The following is a 21,036-nucleotide window of genomic DNA, read 5'->3' as shown; positions in this document are numbered from 1 at the left end:
GGAATGTGGTATGAGTATCCCCGCAGGATGGCTACGGATCCTATGTGGCTTTGGATACGAAATCCACCTCCCCCATCTCTCTCTCTCTCTCTAAATGGTATACTTAATAGTGTGGGTTAGGGTTTAATTCTTCAATCCGAATTGGGTTTGGGTTCAGTTGGGGTTAAAGGGTAAATTGCTGAAACCTCCCCTAAAATTTTGGACCATTGCTTAAACCTCCCCTGAAGTTTGGTAATTGCAGTCACCTCTCCTGAAATTTTTGACATAAATGCAATAGGCCCCTTATGTTAAAATCTTCTAAAAAAAAGGCAATAAAATGTCCAAAATATCCATGCAATTACTTTTGATCAAAATGTTTATTTTTTCAATTTTTTTCTACATAAATCACTATCCCAAATCCTTCCAGTTTTTTTTTTGTTGTAAAATTGATTTATTTTTTGAAGTTTATATTATTTTCTGTAGAACCAATCTCAATAATAACAGTATGAGTATTTTGAACATTTTCATTTTTTTAGAAGATTCTATTAGAGGGGGACTACTTGCAACTGTGTCATAAAGTTTAGGAGAAGTGATTGCAATTACCAAACTTTAGGGGAGGTTTCTTCAACACAAATTGGGCTTGGGTTTCGTTGTCTAGCCCCTCGGGTCATGATTGTATGACTTTCAACCCCATAACTTTAAAGTTTGGTTTTTAGGCCACGTTCACTTTTTGGTAAGTTACTTACTCGGGTAAGTGCAGTTAACTGGGTAAGTTTTTCTTGGGACACACCTATCCGGGCAAGTGCATTTACCCATGTTCTTTTATTTCTCATGTAAATAAGGCAATGACCATTTTATCCATAAAATTTCATTATTAAAAGGGGTATTTTTGTCTCATTCAAGTGTTGGCAACTTCCCCCTAGGTGGGAAAATTATTTACACACCTAGGAGATCCAGGAAAATAAACTTTCCCTGATCCCCACATAAATCTGAAGAAAGAACATGGAATTCTTGGTCAATAAAAACCAAAATCCCATTGACCAACTTCTCCCCTCTCAAAATCCAAAAAGAGAACGCCCCCTAATGTTTTTATTAGGGAGCAAGTGCATGTTGTCTAAAAATTAGTGATTTTTGAATATTTAAAATATACATTTGAAAGATTACAGTTGAATTTGTATAAGGTTAAACACTATAAGGTCAGGGTGACCCGGATGGGTATGAAAATTGCTTGTTATTAAGTTGACTTGGATCAGGTTGCGGTGGAAGAACTGGAGGACTGGGTGAAGGTGAAGGTATTTTACTTATTGAACCAAAGTGAATTTGAGCTTCGGAATTCAATTTTGAAGGTATTTCATAAGAACATGTTTTTATACTAAAAATGACAATATATTTGTTTTTTCTGACATATTTGCATTCAAATGAGAGCAAAGTTTGCTTTGAAAAAATGGATACAAACTTTGCACTCCAAGTTGGTCAATGTAAAAAAAAAGGGAAAATTTCTGATTAGTACCTTGTATGCTGGGCTTAGTGCCACTTTGGTCCCCGATCTTTAAAATACAACAATTCAGTACCCAAACTTTTAAAACATGACAATCCAGTACCTACCGTTAAGTAGTTGTTAACCAGCCGTTAAGTGGCATTTGAAAAAAATATAAATGCCCTTCAAGTGTTATTTAATTTTCTTTATCAACCATCTAAACGTTGACAAAAAAATTAACAATCTCAAATCCCTGCCTCTTCTATTCAAGAAAGTTGAGGTCATGTTTGAGTGGATATTTTGGTGACCCTAACTTTCTTGAATAGAAGAGGCAAGGATTTGAGACTATTAATTCTTTGTCAACGTTTAGATGGTTGATAAAAAAAAATTAAATAACACTTGAAGGGCATTTGTGTCTTTTTCAAATGTCATTTAACCACTGGTTAACAGTTAGTTAATAACAAGTACTGGATTGTCATGTTTTAAAAGTCCAGTTACCGAAATGTCGCATTTTAAAGTTCGGGAACCATGAGTGGCACTAGGCCCAAAATATAGGATACTAATCGGGAATTTTCCCTAAAAAAACATATTAAAGTCTTGGAATTCATATTTGTATCAATAAGAATACAAAAGTTATCAATGGGAAACCAAACCAACTTCACATTTTCATAAACCATACAGATTTGCATTTCCGCTACCGAATGCAGCCTTATAGATATGAAAAATCCATGCAAAATAATATATTTTTGTTGTATCAATCCGCTTCCGACAATACAAGAAAGTTATTTGGAATTGTTATGCAAGTAGTGAAATTTGAAAATATTCTTTTTTTTTTCTTCAAGGGCAATATAACGGGGTAGCCCATCCCCCAACCCATAATGGCATAACCCTCCCAACCCAGGTATAGGCGAAATTCAATGATTCAATCCCAAATTTACATCCAGCAAGAGACCTTACCAACCAATCGGTTGTCACCTTACAACTTGTAAATTAATATTCATCCTAATAAAAATGAGTTCATATCTCCACCCCATAATGCTCCATTGCACATCCCCGCCGTATATTGCCTGATGATAATATCAGAACTAATGATATGATTATCGAGAGATATTTCCAATACACGGCAAGAATGTATTGTAAGGCGTTGTGGGGCGGAGACGTGAACTCAATAAAAATGGTCTAATGCATGCTGAGAGGGCGTGGCCAATCTGAACTCTAAACTCGAGGAAGTCTTCCTCGCGGCAATAATCGTTAATATTGGGAGCGATAGAGCCCACAATTACGCTAATGCAGAATTGCAGTTAATTGCTGGTTCAGAGAATTGAATATTCCCCAACAGTCTTAGGAAATATGAAGCTTCTATAGCCACACGACCTTTTCTTCTCAGACTTTTTTGATCGTTGGGGATTTTGTTGAATTCCGGTGCGCTACCTTGTTGACTGTTATGATTGGTCATCATTTGGTGTAAAAAGATTATTTAAAATGTACTAGCTTCAACAGAGCCTTGCGATGCACAAACTGATTTTTAAAAGATTTACCATAATATAATCCATGGAGGAGTAATATTATATAACTGAATCAGTTCTGGGTGATTAGAATGCTTGAGAAGAAAAAGGTCAAAAAAAGGGACTGTGACATGGAAAGCTACAATTCTTGTGTGCATGAAAGAAATTGAGGATTGAAATGTAGTATAGACAAATGTTTTCGAACCGCTATTTACCTAGAGAGTCAGACCGTTCGTTCTGGGAATCGATCAGGCCAATGTCTTAAAAACTAACTTGGAGGCCAAATTGTTTTTGCCTTTGGGTTGCAGGTCACCAGTTGGACGACTGTGTTGAACGATTCAGACCGTGCCATGTTAGCGTATATATGTATTATATATTTATATGCATATATGTGTATATATGTATATATGTGTGTACAAATATATATTTTAATAATAAATAATGTATAAATATGTTTTAGATATGTTATATGTATTATTTTATATTTAATTTATGTTTTTTAATTCAGTTTTAAAATTTTATTTATAAAAAATATTAAAAATTGCAATTTAATGCCAAAAAAGAGTTTTTTTTTTTTGTAAAAATAGTCGTGCAAAGCACCTACGTCACCTTGGGATGCATAGATCTCAAAACATTACCCAAAAAAAAAAATCACCTCAATCGGACATCGGAGTGCACTGCTATGGCCTCTGAAAGTTTGCATGCATTGAGTATGCAACCGGCAACTCGGTCAATGGTCGAACCGGCCAAGTCAAACAACTCTTGACCAAGTCAATAGTTTTTTACCGTCTAACAGGTCTTGACTGAACCGAACCCAAAATCCTGACTGGGTGATGGTACGACCAGTTCGACCGGCCGAGTCAATGGTAGGTTGAAAAGATTGGTTTAGGCAACTAGTTTCGTTTTACCCCAAAACCAGTCCTTGGCCAAAAACAGTTGAATTGATCAATGACCTATTGACCTAGGCGGTCAAACTATCAACCCATTTGACTCATTCTACGGTTTCGTTCATTTTTATTTTAATTATTTTTTTATTTTTTTCGTCATAACAAGCCATCCATTTAACCCGGACAGTTGAACTGTCAACCCAAAAACTAGTGCCCAAAACGGTTCTGGTTCTGGGTTAGTTTTAAAACCTTGGACACATTACATTCTTTTTTCCTGCTCATTTCATGAATTTGGTTTATGATTGTCAATAAATTATTACTTATACTGAGGCCCTGTTTGGTTCGTAGGAATAGGGGTCTAGAATCGGAATCGAAATGGGTTACCCGAATCCAATTGTTTGGTTGAGCAGAATCGGAATCCCATTTGGCTGGGCAGAATGGTCATTCCTTGTTCCTTCCTTGGGAATGAAATCCCATTCCTGCTGATTCCAATTCCCATTCTCATTCATGTCTGAACCAAATGGACTATGGGAATAGGCCATTCCAATTCCAATTGAGAACCAAACAATAGTTTTCATAATATATATTAACATTTATTAAAATATGGATGGCCAAAGAATGAGGGCCTATTTGGTTCACAGCTGAAATCGGAATCAGAATCGAAATCAGAATGATTTATTCTCATAGTCTGTTTGGTTCAAACAGGAATGTGAATAAGAACTGGAATCAGCAGGAATGTAATTTCATTCCCAAGAGAGGGGCTGGGAATGGCCATTCACTCAAACAGGAATGTGAATAAGAACTGGAATCATCAGGAATGTAATTTCATTCACAAGAGAGGGGCTGGGAATGGCCATTCACTCAAATGAGGGAATGCCATTCCTGCAAGAATGAAAATGAGATTCCAATTCTGCCCAACCAAACAGTTGGATTCCGAACCAAATGGGGCCTCGATCTTCGAGTATTGTATTTATAAATAACTAGGGAATTTTTTTTTTCTGTTTTGAACTGTCAAAGTATGATCAGAAATTAAAGATATGCCATCACTGACCCAACATTTTTCTTTTCAATCGTTGGAGTTGATTAAGAATTTTACGTGGAGATGACATGTTGATCTATTTACCATTGGTGGGGACTGGGGAGTGGGGTTCATTAAAGCCATGTTTGGTTTGAAAGAAAAAGTAGGAAAAAGAAAGGAAAGGAAAGATAGAAAAATTTATATAAGGTTTGTAAGGATTTTCCTCTCTTTCCTTTCTTTTTTCCCTACTTTTTCCTTCAAACTGAATATAGCATAAATGTTACACAAAGTGCAAATAAAATCATGAGAAGACAAAATTGATGGAATTGATGGAAAAGACAAAGATTTAAACCTGGTTCGGCAATGGTTTCCCTGCAAAGAACGTCACTATAATCTCAACCTGAGTTAGAATTAGAAACCAAGTTTCTTACATTAAAAAGTTAAATTTGACTTAAGATAAGATTAAGATGTTATTTTCGGTAACAAATAGTGCATTTAGACAAGTTAAAAATATTTTTGTTGACATTAAAATAAGGATAAAATACAAAAGCCTCTCCTGAAATTTCTGACAATCATAAAAGCCTCCCCTATTGTTTCATTGTAATAAATAATTCCCCTGAACTTTTGAAAAATTCAATAAAAACCTCCCTTCTGTCATTGACTTAGACACAAAACGTTAACTGATGCATAATTTTTTTTTCAAATACCGATTTTACCCTTTTATTATTGACCCAAATGGAAAAACGTCACTAACCACCCATGTGGCAATGGCATTGGCGCCATTGCTTTTTCCGAGATCAAGGTAGGTCTTTGTGTTATTCCTTCTCTTTGGTCAGGTCAGACTCAGACCTATATATGTTTCTTCCTCGTCGGACCAGCCGGAAAACCTAACCACTTCCTCGTCGGCTTGTCTAAGCCCAAAAAGAAAAAGCTCTCCAATCGTCTCTCCACCATTATAAACGTTGTCAATGACCGCAAGCTTCCTCTTGAACTCTGTTGTCGAGGGAACACATCTTCGTTTCCTCTGCCACGTCCACACTACCTATTTCTCTTTGATTTGTTTTATTCTCCTGGGTTGAGTAAACACAGGAACTGATGTCTTACCCAATGGCTAACTAGTTGAATTCGTACTCACCCACACTTTTGATGAAGGGTGATTTGGCCCGACCTAGCGAAAAGGGGACACGTGGACACGATTTGACTAAGAGATGACAACTCAGCCTGGCAAGTTTAGTTCGCAACAATTGAGCTCGGGTATTCAGTCACCTCGGCATAAGGCTCACCTCGGCATCGAGGCATCGGTATTCAATCCAATTCGGAACTAAAAGACCGAAGTACCAACTCGGGACCAACAACACGAATCGCCACGTAACAGACTCCCGTGTAACCAACTCCAGAGGTCTCGACAACGGATCTCGAATCTCTCGAGATCACAATGAACTAACAGATCACGACTTTTCCAAGATTACGATGAGGACTCATCCTGACTCCGTCGGAGTTCGAAGTTGAACGATAAGCCTTACCTGTATACTGCTCCTTCGGAAGTGGAACAAACTCTATCTCCACACCCCGGATATCCCGGAGCTCTTTCGTGAGCTCCACGACTACTACAATATATAAAGGCACCAACCCCAATGGTGCAAGGTACGCGCGTGAATTTTCTACTCTCTAGCTCTCTAAGCTCTCAAAGCTTTTCAGCTTGCATCAGTTTACTGACGTAAGTATCGGAGCAACCTTGCCAGGTTAGCCACCACAAGTTCTCTGATCCTTTATTGTAGATTCACCTAGCTCGCCGCCCGAATGGAAGCCAGATCATCCTCTAGCAGGGAGTAGTCAAATCGCGCTACATCAACTTTATTACAAGAACGCTAAGGAAGGAGAGAAATATGTGGAACACGGACTCCACAAGTTCCTCTGTACGCATCTGCCTGAGGTCATGCCCGCCATAAATAGTTTCTTCTCTTCTACAAACTAAATAGACTAAAGTTGTAAAGCACAAGAACAATTTGAGAGTTCATATGAATCAATTTGTGTTTTTATTGACTTAAAAGTAATGGCCCTGTATTATTATTGTTTTTCCAACTTTGAAAGATAGTAAAGTAAGGAAGACTCTAAAACTGAAACTATGGCTTAGAAGTCCAAACCATATCATTCTTTCCTAGCCACTATCTAAAATCCTTTGAACACTAAAGAGAATTTTGAATGTTTATACAACACCTAGGTAAGCAATTTCCTAGGGTCCAAACAGTATACAACTACATCAGATTCATTGTTTGGTAAGTATTGGCCTCTATGTTCCTGATACAAGTTTTAGATTTGAAGTCCAAAGTAAAGATAATGCTTTTGTTATAACTTTGCCATGTGATCTCTAACAAGAGACAGCAAGCCATCTTCTAGTTTGTCAAGTCACCATTTTACTGAGGATATACACCATATCTTGTCTATTTTTTGGGTTCTTTCCTCATAAAATCTCCTTTGCAAAGCAAACTAGTCAAATTAGCTATTGGGTTTAGTATTGATTACAATGACTAACTGATCAGTTCCCGTTGACTTTATCAATTATCATCAAAGCCCTAATCGCCTTTTGTAGTTCCAAAAAAAATATGAAGCAAAATTGTTGAGCAGCAGTTAGCCCTGAAGAAAGCACAGGCTAATAGATTAAATGGAGATGATGCCAAATGGATTGAAGATTCTAAAATTCTGAAAGTGCAGATGAATGACATCAATGATAAAGGCATTCCGAAATGCCTTTTGGACGGCAAATGTTTGGCCAAGTGGGAGAAAGAATTCATTCAAATGAAAATGAACGAGTTCAGCTGAGGATCCCTCTTTCATTAGAATGAGAGTGGTTTAATGGCCATGGTTGTAGCTAGCTCATGCTTATTCGTTAGCGGAAATGAGGGAAATTGGGAGATGTTGTACAGGGAAAATATGGTATTTTGTGATTTTTTTAAATGACACCATAAGGGTAATTTTGTAAATGTATATGTTTTCCATCTAGGTCAATGAAGGAAGGGAGGTTTTTGTTGAGTTTCTCAAAAGTTCAGGGGAGATATTTATTATAATGAAACTATAGGGGAGGTTTTTGTACATCACCCTTAAATGGGATAAATAGACTGCAATCCATCTCAGAAATCTGAAATTACAGCCCCCTCCTAGCCTATTAGTAGCCCCCCCCCTAAACTGCATCTTGCCTGTGGATTTGGCATCAATCCACGGTCGGGATTCATCCCACCTATATGGTGGGGCTAAGATTTCTGAGGTGGATTAAACTATAAAAACCCCTAAAATGATTTAAAAACAACATTTGAAAATACTGTACCAATCAGGTGATCTAAGTAGCTTATTTTGACTTTTTTGCTTGGATCCTTTAAGTTCTAGATGGGAAGGTTAAAAGGTAACTAATTCATCTTTTATGTGCGGAAGATTTTATTAATAGCCCTTTTTTGGATTTTGAGAAAGAGAGAAAGTTGATCAATGAAATTTTGGTTCCCATTGACTAAGATACTCATTATTTTTTTTTTTCAGATTTATGTGGGGTTCACAGAAAATTTATTTTCCCTAGGTGTCACTTACCTATCTTCCAAGTGGATAAATAACTTTCCCACTTGAAGTGAAAGTTGTCATGGACAAAATTCTCCCTTTTAATAATGACTTTTAATGGCTAAAACTGTCATTATTTTATTTACATGAAAATGAAAGAACATGGGTAAATAATTTCTTAAAAAGCAAATGAGGCCTAAAAGGTAGACAAGCTCTAAGTTTAGGGTCATGTTGGTTGATTTGATCAGGGTAACAAAAGACCCTTGTATCCATGCTCTACATAAGTCCAAACCTGTTGTAATGGAAAATCATGTTGTTAGATTGAAGGTGGCCTGTGTGATAAACAAGAATAGGACTTTGTACTGAAGAAGTCGTGAGGAGTTTGATCCAGATTTCCTGCCCACTACTCTCCACCCATACTTTACTTGCCATGAACTGATGGCGATGTGTGGCTGCAATTCACGACGGATAGAGTGGGTAGAGAGTAGTGGGCAGGAAATCCAGTTTGTTTTCATGGACCCGGTGGCAGCAAGTGAAGTCTTGAGTATTTGATTGTCAAAATTCACAGCATGTTTTAGAGGATAAGTTTGTTTAACTTTTGACACCTAAGGCCCATTCTTTTTTCTGACTTTGAGAGGGGGAAGTTGGTCAATAGAATTTTACCAGAATACCCATGTTCTTTTTTCAGATTTATATGGAATCTATGGATTCATTTTTCATTTTTTCTTGGGTATCACTTATCTAGGTATTAACTTTCCCCCACCGGGGAATTGACAACACTTGGATGGGACAAAATTAACCTCTTAATAATGGATTTTGTATGGCTAAAACAACTGTTGTCATATTTATCTAGGAAACAAAATAATACGGATAAATGCACATACCTGGATAAATAGCTTCCCAAAAAATGAACAGGGCCCAAATGATAATTTTTCTATTAAATCCATTTATAAGCAGTCAAGTTTGGAGAAAGCTTCCACTTCTTGTAAAGAGCCTGATAGAATTTGGAGATTGGTTAATTAGTGCCTCCTTGGATCCTCATATTCATTTGGAGATGTCTTAATGGTGTTCAATTCCATGTATAACTTAACGGTTCAATTGGGATAATAATGGAGACATTAATGAAGATACATTACAACAAATAGAAAATGACTATGTTGTTTTGATTAGCTCAGCAGTTAAGGTTACTTCATATCTCGGTAAAGAAAATACTCTCTACACAATAATCCCTTTAATTGTTCAGAAATGAATTTATCTTCATTATAATTCTATTCTCATTTAGGTTTGTCTCTTTCAACCATTAAATACAGTAAGATCATTTGGAACCCGAACATTCTTGAAGCAGAAGAACTCTATTCATGGTAGTATCCACTTCAACTCTTTTCTTTTGTATAATATGGCAACTATGTTATATATTTGATATCATTTGACCAATAACTTCATGGGTATAGGGCTAAACAAAACGATACCTTGCAAAGCACAATACAGCACTACAAGAACATTAGGTTGTCTTCTCATCTAGTGGGATCAGCAAAGCCAGCTACTATTGCTGAATTCAATAGTCTAATAGCTCCAAGTGGAACAGATATCTCTTCTATACTCAACAGGTATGTCAGTTATATATATAATAAAAAATAATTAAAGATATAAGTTTGTATATATACTTATATTTATGCAAATAAATGTAGCCATATCGGCTTACTGGATATGTTACAAATGTTGAGATGGACCAAAGATTTTGGTATGAGGCATGTTCCACTTGTAAGAAAAAAGTTGTTCAAGTTGATGAGAATTATGCTTGCAACAATTGCAACCTTCCAGCTGTTTCCACAACTCCAAGGTAATTTATATGACTTTCTATTGACCATATTCTTCAAGGCCTTAAAAGCATTTAGGGTCCGTTTGGTTCGTGGCCAGGATCAGAATCGGAATCGGAATTAGTATATCCAGGAATTGGAATCGGAATCACCAATTCCTGGTGCCTGTTTGGTTTAATCAAGAACTGTAATCAGATTCCGACCATTGCTGTTTTGTTCAACCGGAAGCTAGAACGGGAATCAGCTTAAATTTTCAACTTTGGCCCTGTTAAAAGAACTTCAATGGTATCGGTGAAGAAACAGAGGAATCCTGAAGAAGAAGAAGAAGAAGAAGAAGAAGAAGAAAGGGCCCACCTACAATTCTCAATAGTTTTAAGGAGGGATTCGATAAGGTTGTCAGAGATATTCAAGATCTTGGATAAACACCCAATCGAGTTTGGGAGAGATTTTAAGTTGGTTTGAGTGAATATTTGACACCACAATGTTCAATAGTCTTGCTGTTTAATGACTGGAATGCTCTGTTAACATTGCAGAAAAAAATAGATAATTTAAATTTATGAATAAAACAAGATAACTGAACAAGAGTCATGCTTAAAAGATTTTCTATTTATAGACATGCTTGGATTTACATTAAAATACAACAAAGAAATAAAATAATATTATTGGATGACCTGTAAAGTGTATGAAGCCAAGAAAAAAGAATAATTTCAGAAGAAGTAGAAGAACCAAAAGCCATACAATCTGAGACTCATTTACTGCATTTAGATTTGATATGTGGAGATAAAAAGAACTCCAAGAGCTAAGCGAAATAGAAACCAAGAGGCTAATGAAAAGTTATAGATAACAGAAATATCTAGGTTGCTGATAGTGGCGAGATTCAGAGACGGAGTGGGGATAGATTCCATAGACATGTCACTGAGATCGATGACCTGAAACTTCTCTTCCTTGATGAATTTCTTTGCTCCGTCAATTTCTTTTACTCCATTCTCACATAGCGTTCGTACATCATGCTTCTACTTTCTGGTTTCTGATATTTACAGAAATCCAGAAATTGAAGAGATGGGATTGGCAGCGGCAACGGTGGTGGCTGATTTGGAAGAAGAAGAAGGATGGTCGACGACGGTCTTAACTCACCAGAGATGGGGTTGGTTGACAGTTGTCTTACTTCATCGGAGATGGAGTCGGCGGCAGCACCTAAGGTTGAAGAAGTTGTTTACACAGCCTTCAAACTTTAATGGAGTAAGGGTTGAAACTGTCAAAAAATAATTAATTAAATAAATGGACCGGAATGGGAATCACATTCCTTGGGGTGGGGTCGGAAATGGCCATTCCCCATATGGGGGAATCCCATTCCACTCAACCAAACCGTAGGATACCGATTCCGATTCCAGGGTCCTATTCCATCTAACCAAATGCAATGTTTGGCTTCTACATACAAGATTTAACTGCTACAAAGACATTCACGGCATTTGACAAACAAACTGAATATATTATCAGAAAACCTGTTTCAAAATTGAAAGATTTAATTTCTCAGGTAATTTTCATAATTTCATTTTTTAAATATGTACACAAAAATTCAAAACAAATTATATATTTATTTATTTCATAATAAATAATTTTACGAGAATGGCAATGAAGAAGTAAGCAACTTGGTTCAATCATGTACGTGGAAATCATACACTATTATTGCTGAGTCTCCTTAACAATAATTTTCTCCTGTCATCATTTCTATATCAAATGTCGATTGGGAAGGTAAAAATCGAAGATTATTATCTGAAATTGAAAAGATGTTGGCTGATTCAGGTAAATAACACAACATTTACAGTTAACAACTCACACTTTTAGAAGGTTACAATATTTATGGTAATAATATATCTAATGCATACATAAGCTATTTTAAGACTAATATTGATTGTTATTATTGCAGGTTCACGTAGGAAGTTTTATGCTGGCGAAAGTAGTTCTGGCTGCAAACGCATCAAACCTTAGCACCAAGAAGAAAACTTATTTGCACTCATTTACAACTCACTACTCTCTGAATTGAATAATTTGTTTATTTTTATTAACAATTCAAACAACTAAAACCGCAATTCGCTTTTGTAGTTCAAGCATGATGCATTATCCACAATTAAATGGCTATAAAACCTTTGCACTTATGCCATTAATTAAGTTATAGTGCTCTCGCTATAACTATCTTTGTTTTTTCCTTCTTAGTTTTTTACAATTGTATCAATTCCATATTCATCGCCCGTGAAAGTGTTTTGTATGTCTATTTACAAAACAAAAAACAACCGATTGGCATAAGGCTATGTTGTATGCTGTATATTTGAATAGTCGGCAATGCAGAGCCCTCACTAGTAAGGGTGTCAATGGACCGGTTTTGGATTGTCCATCCAAATCAAAATTAATTTGGACGAACTGGATGGATCAATAAGACGTTGAATTCGACCGGTCCAGACTTAATGGTCCAAAGTATTTATTGGATTGGATCAAACTTGGTCCATCTATAATGGATTTATATTGGATTGGGTCGGATTCAACCAATATCCGGTGCATTGATAGAAGATACGAATAGAGGTGTCAATGAATCAGCTTTGAGTTGGAACCAATTTGAAAAGATTAGATGGGCCAGACATTGAATTGGACTAATCCAAAATATTCATTGGATCGGATTGGACCTGATCCATCTGTAATGGACTCATATTAGACCTGATTTCCAATCGACAGGAGAAAAATATAACAACGGTCCGATATTTACACAGCAAACAAATGCAGCCAAAGTGTGGGTAAAAAGCTACAGCTTTCCTACTCCCAGTCCCAGTTTCAGCACAACCCAGAAGATCTCTAGACCGGATTTCCTGCCCACTATTCTCTACCCACCTTGAATTGCAGCCACACGTCACCATCTTGAATTCTGATGAGATGGGTAGATAGAGTGTGGGTATAAAAAGTGAGTAGAAAATCTGGGATGGTAGATCCCTTTCACTCAGAGCGAGCAAGCCCAGCGATTCATGATAAGTGGGTTTATGCCTTATGGGTTTGGGGGATGGGCTACCCCCGTTGTGTAAGCGTTTGGCTGATGGGCTTGTTCCCATGATTCTCAAACAAAAGTTCAGATGTAGCCAACCGGATCCGGCACATAACATTCCGGATGTGTGGTATGAGATGCATTTATAAATTCTAAGGAGTGAGTAAAAAATTCATATTCTTAGCAGTTCTTAGAGATTGGCAATGAATAAAATGCGTTAACGTGGAAATAGGTTACCATTAGATTGGAATATTTTCTTCTTTAATAATAATTGTTAATACGATATTTTAGTCTTTTGCCAAAATTTAAAAAAAAAAAGGAAAAATTTTCGAACAGTATCCTGTATTTAGGCTTAAGTGATAATTTGGTTTCTAAACTTTCAAAAGTACCTTATACTTAGATCCCCAATTATTGAACGAGGGAAAAACTTTGACTGTTTGCTGTTTTAGAAGCCTCCAATCAATGGCATCTTATAATGAGTGTGGTTATTATCTTTTATAATTGAAAAGACAAATGAAGACCTAAATTAACTAAGATGTCCTGTGTAAAGGCTCCAAAAGTCCAGACTGTTTTTCCAAACAGCCCAAACTGAACTCGTTGGACAAGTGGTTGCAAAACTGAATCCCGAGTAATAAAGCTGTTATTCGTTACCGGAAAAAAAAAAAAAAAGGATTTTTACGGTTCAGTCCACTAGCGAAATTATTTTCCCCACCCGTAAATTTGGCATCTTTCCCCTTCACACTGACCCAAACTGTAAAATGAAGTTAAAAATTCTGAGGTGGAATGGATTGTAAAAACTCAAAAAAAAAATAAATAAATAAAGGGTAAATTGCTAAACCCTGAAGTTTTTTACCTTGCTTAAACTTCTTCTAAATTTTATGAAACAGTTGCAAAAAGACCCCTAAAACTACAAATACCATGGTTTTTGAAAATAAACCGGTGATCAAACCGGTTCGGGGTCCGGTTACCAGTTCGAACGGTTAATTAGTCGGCTCAGCGGTTTGCTTACCAAAATCAATGGTTTTGGGGGAAAAAGTGGTTTTGGAGGAAAACGGAACCGGTCAGGTGACCGATTCCTAGTTTTTCCAATCCGACTGTCCGATCCGATCCGATCCGGTTTTGAAAACAGTGACAAATACAAATATGTACAATACAAATACATATAAATTCAAAGTTTTAAAAACCGACTTGGAAACAGAACCGTTCTAGCTATCGGATTCCAGGTCAGCAGTTCGACTGTCCGAGTCAAACGGTTCAGACGGTTTGCATATTAGGGCAAATATTTTATATGAGATTTGAGAAAGGAGAACTCGAGAAGAGATAGTGTGAGCTGAGAAAGACAAAAAGAAAGAAAGAAAGAAAGCAAAAATGAAAAAAAAAAGAAGAGAAAGAAAAGGAAGGAGGGAAGGAGGGAAGAAGAAGGAAGAGGAGGATGATGGTTCGATGCTCACCGGTGACGATAATAACGACAACGTCGATGAAGCAGCGGCAATAGACACAAATCTGAGTTCTCGGATCTGAGATCTAAGATCTGAGTTCTTGGATCTCAGATCTAAGATTCTCTGCAACATCCAACATCTGTGAACTTCTTCTTCTTCTTCTTACTTAGATCTGAGACACTAGCTCAAATCTAAGTTCGTGTGTTTTTCTCCTGCAACTTCATAGTACAAACTACTCTCCAGGTCAAACGAGTCGATGGTTTAATTGCTCGGATCAGCGGCCTTCTGACGAAGTCAACGGTTTTTTACCTAGGAACAGGTTAGGGGTGAAACGGAACTAATTGCTTGGACGGTTTCCAAGTCGAATGGTCCAACTAGGTCAACAATGGTTCAAAAACATTATATAAAATAATACAAAATATAAGGGTTTGCCCTTCACAGTTTTTTATTCATTATTGTTAAAATAATTTGTTTGGTGACAGTTGCAAAACGCTACTTTTGCTAGTAATTGGACCGATTGTTGTGAAAAAATATATTTCACAATACTTGATTGTTGCAAAATACTTTTAACGATGGCTTCACTAGCAACAGTTCATTCAGTTATAAGTAAAACATTTGGCAACAGTTTTTTCTATATTGGAAACAATTTTTTACTGTTGCCAATAGTCATTTTTCTTGTAGTGATATTAGGGCCCACTGGCTGTTTATATCCCTTAGTTTCACATTGCCTCATAAATATCAATTCCGTCATTTTCAAGCGAATTATGTTGACTAAGGACATGATAGGTTGTTCTTGTGCCTCTAACACCCATGCATTAAATGGTTCTGCAAGATTAGATGTAAACTTATCATACCATCGACCCTTGAATAAAGAATTTGCCCAATGTGATGGATCATTATCCATTATTCAATCATAGATATCTAAATTCTGATTATGCATTTTACTAATATAGAGATCAAACTTCATGATATCCCTTGTATAAATTAATTGATTCACATAATCCTCAATTACTTATTTTTTAGCCTTTAATATGTGTAGACGATGCATGTTTCCCTTAAGGTTCTCCATCAAATGTCTTGAACAAAAAGCATGAGATTCAGAGTCAAACATAGTTTCTACTACATGACAAATGCTAGTATTACGGTCAGAAACAATTACTAGCTTTCGATCATCATTCAATGTAATTTTCAAATTCTCTAAAAACCAAGTCCAATCTGGAATTGACTTGGATGAAACAACTACAAACGCAATTGGAAACATTTGATTATTTGCATCATATGCATTGGCAACTAATAATTGTCATTGATAGTTACCCTTTAAATGGATCACATCAATGAATAGCATTGGATGACAACCAACTCGAAAGCCATATAAAGATGAGTGGAAAGCAACAAATAATTGATTAAACCTACTTAAATCATTAGTGGTAAAAGTAGCAATTGTTCTTAGATTCTTTTCAACCAACTTTTTGCGCAACCAAGGAATAAGCTTATACGAATCATTTGCAAACCCATTAAGCAACTCTTTAGCTCTCTCTTTCCTCCGCCATACTTGTTTATAAGTCAGTGAAATGGCATTGATCACAACTAAAATCATTTATTATATCTGATAGAAGATACTTAAAAAAATCAGGAAGCTTTTCCAACAAAACAACACTTATGAATTTGTTTGATACATAAAGCTGACAATTTGATTTATCACCAAATGAATGTGTATGTACGGGATTATATTTATACACCATTTATGTCGGTCCGCCACTAACTGCACTTATTCGGATTTCTCATCCACAAATGTTGATAGCACATCTACATTGTATGTATTTTCTATCATTCTTTAGAAACTTATATGCAAATCTTCCATCAATGAAAATTTTACTTAATGCATTTCGAAAATCATCTCCACTGTCAAATGTTTGCCCCACTCCAACTATCTCATGCTCCCAAATTGGTAACAAATTGACATGATTGTTGATGTTAAGTTCAATTGTTAATTGTCTAGAAGATATTGCTAAATCATGTACAATATGTGCATGAGGGCTTGGCTGAGTTTCAACATTAATTTGCTCTATGCCCTTCCAAAGCACATGCACCTTTGCACTCTCATAATGTTATTATTAAACTCCAACAGATTTGAAAGGTTATATAGCTCATTTAGTGGCAAGAATCATGTTTTGTTGAGATGTATTGTATAATATAAGTTCACGCTATTAGCATCAACCTTCAAACTACCACATTTCATCAACAAATTCATTAAAATCTATTTGGCTATCAACACGAACCTCAATTATAGTATCCTCAAAAATGCAATAATATAATAAGACCTTGTGTGAAGTTGTTGTCATTTCTACACAATAAACAATATGAAAACATTGTCATAAATTAGAATAAAGACATGAATATATAAATTTAAATAAAGATGCTATGCGATCTTATAAATATTACAAATCATGGATCTAATTTTATCACTATGAATTATTCAATCCATATTGATCTTTTATCCCATCCTTTTCCTTTATAAATATTTCATAGTACACTATAAAATGTGTTAATTATGATGCTCAAACATCTATTGGACAACGTGATGATGGTTGTAGATATGTGAATCATTAATCATCACAATATATATGCTTGAACTATAATTTAATAAAAAAAATGTTCGCATAAAAAAATATCACACTACTCCGCATTTCAGCATTTGCATTCTCTTCAAATATGATTACTAAGGTAGACAATTTATAAATTGGAAAAGAAAAAACCATATCATCCTTCCCTTCATTTCTTTAATATATAATTTGGTTTAAATGCCTACTTGTATTTGATTATTTAAAGATTTTAATGTTATCTCAAAGAACATTACCTTACCTTCTTCAAGTCTTCAATGCGCTCATTTTTCTTTGTTGAAAGAGATATTGCACCCACTTGGTTCAAGAATGAGAGAGAAATGGATGAGAAATGAAGTGAACATGAGAGAACACTTGATTCAATACATGTGTGTACCTCAAGATAAGAGAAAAAAAAAAGGTGTAGGTCAGGATACATTAGGCTCTTTCTTTTCTAAAGCAAAGAGAAAGAGAGAGAGAGAGAGATGCAGGGAATCTGCCCCAAGTTTCCATAATTAATTTAGCTGGTGTGGGAATATGACATGGAATCCACATTAAATTGACACCTCATAAACATAGCAAAAATGTTTAGTTGGGGTGGGAATCTATCCCAATTTTTCAAAAAAAAAAATATCTTAGATGTCTTTCTCAAATCTATATCAAATGGGTTGAAATTCAAAAACCTGAATTCCATGTGCCCTCTTTCTTGAAATTAATTGACACCACTAATTTGTTGTTCAAGGGACCATCACCATGCAATACGAAAGCCAAATAAAAGCGTAATTTATTCCCAATGGATGCAACCAACAGCTTAAATCTATCTTTGTACATTTTTATAAGGTTGGCAATCATGGCAAGTAATGCCATGATTGCAATTATGACCACAAATAACTAATAAGTAATTCATTAGTTCTCTCTTTTCCTTGTCATACTTATTTCTAAGTCTATGAAATGGCATAATCATGACCGAAGTCTCTTTATTATATTTCAAGGGAGATATTTGGGGGTGTTGTGCAATTTTTCCAATCACATATTAGATGGTATTTTAAATCAATCCCTTAATCCCATCTTATTAAAATTTTACCAATTTAGCAACTAGATCATTAAAGGCTAATGTGGAAAGGTGGTGAAAGTGCAAATAATACATTTGTCGTGATCTTGTCTGGGCTAAATGTTTACAAAGATATAAATTAATAAGTTTCATCGATTTAACAACTAGGTAAATGCTCACGAAGATGGCATTTAGGGTATGAAGAATCATATGTAAAGGTAAGCAATGTGAAAATAGCTCCTCAAAACCATTTAGGTAAATTTTAACTAAATTTGGGGTTTTCAGGTAAATTCATCCTTGTGATAAAAAATAGATCTTCATGTTACAAAAAGAAATTAAAATGAGAGTAAAATTGACCTGCCAATATCTCATATCCAACTTTGTAAATATTTACTTGGTTGCAAATTTGGGCATTCAAACCTTAAAAGACCAATGTTAGAAAATGAATTAGAAACAGAGTAAATATCTTCTACTTCCCTAAACTGGTAAATGGGTACCAATACAGGTTAGCTCATATTATTGTCATGCATCCTCACTCATACCTAATTTAACGAAAATGTTAGATTTGGGAATTTGGCCCATTTCAGATTTGGGAACTCTACGCCAATTAACTAATGTTAGAAAGTGAATTAGAAACAACCGTACATTTAGTACAATAGGCATGCAAGGAGAATCAACAAACAAATGTATTTGAATAGACTTTTTCATAAATTAAAACAAAATGAACTATGTACAAAGAATTTGTCAAATACCTGTTAGTATACAACTCAAGGTTAAATTTCAAAATAAAAATTCAAATAAATGTTATCATGACATGGAATCCAAGCTGGATTGCCACCTCACAGGAAAAGCATAGGAAAAAGTATGATGCTTAGTTGGCGTGGGAATTTGTCCTACAATTTCAAAAGTTGAATTTGATTGTTATTATAAATTCTGTATGGGCTGGCTTGGGGTTCAGGTTTCTGCAATGGGCCTATCCATATTTTTCCCTATATGGAAATTGGAAACAAAACATTTCAATCCAACCTTAACTATAGCAGTTTCTATAAATTAGAATAATTGTAAATGCTTGGACTGATCAATGACCAACCAACATTTTGACAGAGACTACAATTGTGGCCATGGTTTTCAAAAACCAGATTGGACCGGACAGTCAGACTAGAAAAACCGGGAACCGGTCAGGTGATCTGTTCTGTTTTACCCCAGAACCGTTATTTCGCCAAAAATCGTTGATTTGGTCAGTAAACCGTTGACTTAGGTGGTTAAACTGTTCAAACCGTCTACGGTTTTGACCGTTTTTTATTTTTTAAATTTTTTTATTATTTTTTTTTTGTCAGAAAAGCCATCCATTCAGTTCGAACAGTTAGATTATTTGACCTGGAAACCAAACCCCTGACCAACCTTAATTGTGACCCCTACTGACATTGTTAGTGGAATACAATTTGACGCCTATGTCCTGATACTACCCCCTAAACATCCTTGATGTTTGAGTTTCACTACCAACCCAAAACCAAATCTTGGGTTTCCATCCAAATAATCTAACAAACCCTGATTTCCATTGAAATTTCATCCCAAATGCATCCTCTCTTGCAGAGAATGCCATGAACAAAAATGGCTGGACTAGTGTGTGGTGGTAGATCAAGAATTAGTGGCAAAGGGTGGCACCGACTTCCTTAGAACTTTTCTTTTTGGAATCTTTGTTTCTACTATTTAGTCCTCTCTCTTGCTACTTTCTTTGTTCCCCTCTTTACTAACATGGACAAATATATACTTTGAGATTGGCCTGAAGGCAATCACCAACCTTCGTTTCCGCTTGTATTTTTAAGCCTCTAGATCTTAAGTTGATTATCAAATGAAGTTATTCGTAGAAATATATCTTTGGCAACATGAAGTTCTTCACAACCAATTATATGGGTTTTGCAATTTGGAATCCATTTGGTGAAAGCTTTGATTGGTCTCTCCACCCTCTTCAAATTTCGAACAACAGATTTTTTTAAACCCAATAAAATATTTAAAAAAGAAGAAATCAAATGTAAATTGAACCTAATATTTTTTTTCTTTATTTTCTTCTAATGGCTTAGAGGTAATTACAGAAAAATTGATATTAGTGTTCCATAGAAAAGATGACCAAAGCTCCATTGGTCAAATTAATTGCCGCAGATGGAGGTTGATGTGTTTCTAACGTTGAGGATGTGTTTTTTTCTCTTTATGATTCAATTAGAAATCTAACAAATCAACATTTAGTTTGGTAGGACAATATTCTCTTTTTCACTCATCCGTTAGATATAACGGCTGATACAGCTAAGAAGGGAGGTCTTAGTATTTATGATATAAATGAAGGGAGGTCTAAATCTTTTACCCAAAAAAAAAAATATAAACTTTTACAAACAACCAAAAAAACAGAATTTGAAGTTGCAGTTTTACTTTTGAGTGACCGATATGAAGGACAAATTTAGAAAATAAATATTTTAGTCAAAAGTAATTGTATGGATATTTTGGACATTTTCATGTTTCTTTTTAGGAATACGCACACCAACCTCAGCATATCTTGGCCGCTCATCGGGAACATCTCCCGTGAGGAGCAGTGTAAGGCATGCTCTCTGAGGAGCATATCCCAATTCTCTTTTCAGAGTATTATAACAAAGGGGGTTTACTTGCAACTATGTCGGAAAGTTCAAATGAGGTGATTGCA

The sequence above is a fragment of the Nelumbo nucifera genome, chromosome 5 (genome assembly GCF_055504915.1).
Source record: "Nelumbo nucifera cultivar China Antique chromosome 5, China Antique-T2T, whole genome shotgun sequence".
NCBI classification, from domain to species: domain Eukaryota; kingdom Viridiplantae; phylum Streptophyta; class Magnoliopsida; order Proteales; family Nelumbonaceae; genus Nelumbo; species Nelumbo nucifera.
Note: the sequence above shows the minus strand (reverse complement) of the source record.